This window comes from Mus musculus, chromosome 6, assembly GCF_000001635.26.
Source record: "Mus musculus strain C57BL/6J chromosome 6, GRCm38.p6 C57BL/6J".
Classification (NCBI taxonomy): Eukaryota; Metazoa; Chordata; class Mammalia; order Rodentia; family Muridae; genus Mus; species Mus musculus.
In genome coordinates, this window is record NC_000072.6 from 59,094,944 (window position 1) to 59,100,655 (window position 5,712).

Genomic DNA, 5,712 nt, shown 5'->3' on the forward strand with positions numbered 1-5,712 from the left:
AACCAGCATCAGATAAATCAGGTACCGTGATATACACTTGTCATCCCAGGACCTGGGAGGTACAGTCAAGGGTGGATGTGGGGGGTGAGAAGTTCAAGTTATCTTCACCTACAAAGCAAGTTTGAGGGCAGGATGGGTTATATGTGAACCTGTCAAAAAATATTCTCATAGAAACTTGACAATATCAAGTTCAAGTGGATCAAGGACCTCCACATAAAACCAGATACACTGTAAAGGGGAAAAGTTCCTGAACAGAACACCAATGGATTATGATCTAAGATCAAGAATCAATAACACATGGATACTTCATTCCTCCTTAGAATAGTGAACAAAATACCCATGGAAGGAGTTACAGAGACAAAGTTTGGAGCTGAGACGGAAGGATAGACCATCCAGAGACTGCCCCTCCCAGGAATCCATCCCATAAACAACAACCAAACCCAGACACTATTGAATATGCCAGTAAGATTTTGCTGACAGGACACTGATATAGCTATCTCTTGTGAGGCTATGCCAGTGCCTGGCAAATACAGAAGTGGATGCTCATTGTCATCTATTGGATGGAACACAGGGCCCCCAATGATGGAGCTAGAGAAAGTACCCAAGGAGCTAAAGGGGTCTGCAACCTTATAGGAGGACTAACAAAATGAACTAACCAGTACCCCCTGCCCCCCTCCCCGCCCCGCCCAGAGCTTGTTTCCCTAGTTGCATATGTAGCAGAGGATGGCCTAATCGGCCATCAATGAGAGGAGAGGCCCTTGGTCTTGGGAAGATTATTTGCCCCAGTAGAGGGGAATGCCAGGGCCAGGAAGCAGGAGTGGGTGGGTTGGGGAGCAGGGCAGGGAGAGGGTATAGGGGACTTTCGGAGAGGAAACTAGGAAAGGAGATAGCATTTGAAATGTAAATAAAGAAAATATATAATAAAAAATTAATACTTAAAAAAATCCTACTAATCCATGAGTATGGAAAATCTTTCCATCTTCTGAGATTTTCTTCGATTTCTTTCTTCAGAGGCTTGAAGTTCTTGTCATACAGATCTTTCACTTGCTTAGTTTGATTTACACCAAGACATTTTATATTATTTGTGACTATTGTGAAAGGTGTTGTTTCCCTAATTTCTTTCTCAGCCTGTTTATCCTTTGAGTAGAGGAAGGTCATTGATTTGTTTGTGTTAATTTTATATCCAGCTACTTTGGTGAAGTTGTTTATCAGGTTTAGGAGTTCTCTGGTGGAATTTTTGGGGTCACATAAGTACACTATGATTCCATCTGCAAATAATGATATTTGACTTCTTCCTTTCCAATTTGTATCCCTTTGTTCTCCTTTTGTTGTCGAATTGCTCTGGCTAGGACTTCAAGTACAATGTTGAATAGGTAGGGAGAGAGTAGACAGCCTTGTCTAGTCCCTGATTTTAGTGGGATTACTTCCAGCTTCTCACCATTTACTTTGATGTTGGCTACTGGTTTGCTGTAGATTGCTTTTATCATGTTTAGGTATGGGCCTTGAATTCCTGATCTTTCCAAGACTTTTATCATGAAGGGGTGATGGATTTTGTCAAATTCTTTCTCAGCATCTAATGTGATGATCACGTGGTTTTTGTCTTTGAGTTTGTTTATATAGTGGATTATGTTGATGGATTTCCTTATATTGAACCATCCCTGCATCCCTGGGGTGAAGCCTACTTGATCATGATGGATGATCGTTTTTGTTGTGCTCTTGGATTCATTTTGCCTGCCTTCCCTCAATACTTATGCTGTGAACAATGAATATCGATGCTAGGGGTGGTTCAGATAGAGAGTTTATTTTTTGACAGAGTTAGATTTCATCTCCTCTAATAACATGATCATACCAGGTTGCCAGGAGTTGTGCCTTTGCCTTTACTGTCTATATATCTTTACTTAAGAGTCTATTTGATATTTTCTTCCATGTTATTTATTCCACTTACTCCTTTGAGTCTGTAGTTAGTGCAGTATTGGTCATGGCAGTTGCAGGAATATGTCCTTGGGCCTGTTATGAGGTCATTGCTCTTCCAGTAAGTTATGACATGGTATACATTTTTATCATCTTGGACTCAAACAAAAAAGAGGCTTTTCTGGAAGGAAGGAATGAAGGAAGGAAGGAAGGAAGGAAGGAAGGTAGGAAGGAAGGAAGGAAGGAAGGAAGAGAAATACAGTCTTCTCATTGCCCAAGAGAAAAGTTAACTGGAGGTAGAGGAACTACACACAGCTCAGATTAGGGAGTCATCCCAGAGCCAATGTGCACAGATGCCATTGCCTGATTGTCATTTCATACCTCTGGCTGATGTAGGGATCAAAACTACTTATCTGGCCAAGGCAAATACAGCTGTAGTTAGAGATGTCTGAGAAAGACAGAGGTGGGAGCCAGATGACTAACAGTAATACTGAGTGAACACATATCCTTCTCATAGCTCACATAGACACTCTGGAATGAATACACCATTCATTTTTGGGAGATGTTCTCAGCTTCATCTTTCAAATAACATCTAAACAAATGCTTTGGTTACAGAGTTAGTTCTATAATAATCCTCTGTACTTGCATGCTCTAGCTTTTCATGGGGAGTTGAAATCACAGTGTGCAATCATCTCTAAACTGAGCATGTAAAGTGAGACTCAACCATGCAATCCTACAGAGATCTAAGTTATAAACCAAGGCTTAAAGAATGAGAGCTGAATAATTTCTCTTGTGAATCAGTTGAGTCATAAACCAGACAGAGTGATAGAGGAGGAAAAGGAGGGCTCATACATTAATTTATACATTTCTTTAAACTTTAACAAATGAGATGAATCTAATGAGAGTGATTGAACATTCTCATTTTCTAAAATAACACTCATTGTGAAAGTGATTAACTTAGGGTCTTGACCTTTGAAGTGTCTATACAGAGTTCACAAGCAAATGTTATTTAAGAATGGCCACATCCTGCTTATTAGGTTTTGGAAATCTTTGTTTGATGAGTGCAACACCAAGATCAACTTTTAATTACATATGTGTACACTTGGTTTTTATTCATTTATTTTGTGGGAGATGGTAGTACCTGTCACTTTGCACGTATTGAGGCCAGAGGACAATTTGCTGTAGAATTGACCTGGGTTTGCAAGACTTGCAAACAAACACCTTTATCTGCCGATCCAGCTTGTCTGCCTGATATCAAATTCTTATTAACTGAATAACAGGCAGCATTGTTACTATGTATGTGAATGAATTAGACATATGTAAATTAACACACAAACATTTCCATGAAAAACAAAAGGTAGCTCGACTCCAGACAGGAAAGCAAAACAGATATTTGAAAAATAACTTTCCAGATGAAAATTAAAATAGATGAAAATTTATAAAGAATGTTTTAATTTTTTTTCTAAAAAAAAACCCCATGTGTCATTTGTACAAATAAACCATTAAGAAATGACAGAATATTTCACTTGATTTGCCTATGAAAATAAAGCCATAATTATTTTTATAGCAACTTGTGCTTAACATCAAGAGATAAGAATTCCTTTAAATGTTTCTGATAGTCAACTCAAGAAACTTTGGAAAACTGGAAAAAGAAAACAGTTGTATAAATGCCACAGGGACTAGTCTGGAATATTGCATATATCCAGTAAATATAAATGACTGAAAATGGTTATTAAATCAATTTGATAACTTTTTCTGAGTGAACACATGATGAGGCCTTATCACATATTTTGGGATTAAATGATTTTTTTTTCTTTGTGCTGCAAGAACAATAATGTGTAGTTGAGATTTTACTTAATCAATACAATTTTATACATTAGATTATTGTATCATATCTGTAATAGTCATTATTTTAAGATACACAAATATTTTCTACTAATATTCTCTTTTCTAATGATAATCTCTTGCTTTTATGAGTATGGAGAGACTCCATGAAATTATTTCTGTTTTACATTTATTTATTATGGGGGTATGGATGTGTAGATGTTTAGCCATTGCTGGCCCACTTATTTCTATTTTGAAGAAGAAAAATTAGAATTGGATACTTCAGCTTTCCTAGGAAGGAAAATGCATTTGTTGTACTTCAGCATGCTTGGTAGTAGTATAAAAACTCATTTATCTCAGTAAGTTTCCTCTGAGTAAAGGAATCACACTAAAGCAGAAATAAAATCATTTCCTAAGGAGTGGAAGTAAACTTTGCATAGTGACAAGAGTGTGTGTCCTGAATTTTTTTCTTTTTGAGTAGAACTTTCTTAGTAGAACTTAGAAAATTTAGTAGATTCAATTTTCTGAATAGAACGTGTTCTTCTTCTATATAACCCCATTAAAACACAAAACCCCTGTCCCTAGAGGCATTGTCCGTGTGTCAGCTACAACACCTGTGCATCAGTAGGTGGCAGAGAGGAGAGAGGCTCTGTCTATTCTCAGTTTTCTAACCTGTGAACATCTGAATGAGAAGTTCCTTAACATTCCTCAAAAAATGTGAGCCTAAGACAACAACCAGACTTGTGCTATGGGGCCTAGACAGGGAGCTAGCCTAAGATGATCACCAGTCAAGTGCCATGTAGGCTTGGGGGAGAAAGTGGACAGACCAGGCCCAAGGTGACCCCTGCCTAGTGCCATTATTCATGAGCAAGGCATAGCACTCCTGAGACCACTCCTGAGATGACTTCAGGCACTTAAAGGTCCTGGGCACCACTATGAGGAGCAAGCAAGTGGTGGATAAATGGAAGAGAAAGAGAAACAGAAAGATGAAACAGAAAAACAGCACAATGAAGAGAGGAGGAACTGGATACTAGAGGATAGTGAGGAACAGCTTGATGTAAGTAGCTAAAGATGCCACCTGGGACTATGGTGGGGTCCTGGCCTGTGCTGCCACTGGGGACCACATCTGTGTCTGTGCCCTAAAGTAACAGGGATCCATTACAAGTAATGATCAGTCAGATGTCTCTGGTCTGAGCTGATGCTCAGGGATGTGTTAATGTCTGAGGGCTGTGTGGAACTGGCCCTATCCTTCACCTGGTCATCATGCAGAGAGCAGGAGAGCTGAACTCCTCCCTAACCCCTGTTCCTAGCAGCTGCATTACTTGAGAGAGTGGCTGTGTACTTTGCTTGAGCTGTGCGTGAGCCAGCCTGAGGATACAAGTGTGAGCAAGCTGGACATACCACTTGCCTCCTGTGTCACACTCACCCTTTGCCACCTATGGCAGATGGGAAAGCTGGCCCAAGAATTATGAGAGAAGGAGATGCAATCTTACCTCTTGTCTACCGGGCCATGGTGAGAATGAGGGAGTGGGGTCCTCCTCCCTCTCTCATCCCTCACCATCTATGGCAGGTGGGAGATCCAATCTGGGGTCATAAGAGTGGGAGAACTGGCCATGTTCCTCACCTGCTGCAACACTCAGGAGAGCAGGCTCTGCACCTTACCTGGGCAGCAGGGAGAGATGGCCCTGGTTTCAAGGGTTGCTGGTGAGTCAGCCCCTAGGACATGAGACCTAGAGGATCACACCTCTCAGGCCCAGATCCACAGCTTTGAATTGGCCTATCTACCCAACTGATGAACTGCTGGAGTACATGAAGGAGCTGGTCCCAGAGATCCTAAACGACAGTATCTCCATGATACAGGGCAACAGCAGGATGTAAGAGGAGTCCCAGTGAGGTTCCTATATTGATAGTATAACAGAAGCCAAAAGCCTTGTACAAGACATTGAAATGAACATAAGCAAGCAAAGATGTATGGAC

General features: G+C 40.4%; 1 non-coding gene across 1 annotated transcript; it reads left to right on the top strand.

Moving 5' to 3' along the window:
• Window positions 1–4,309: 4,309 nt before the first annotated feature.
• Window positions 4,310–4,441, top strand: Gm22367. Its single transcript, XR_003956620.1, has one exon. It is a non-coding gene; the product is annotated as a small nucleolar RNA SNORA17 (small nucleolar RNA).
• Window positions 4,442–5,712: the final 1,271 nt, after the last annotated feature.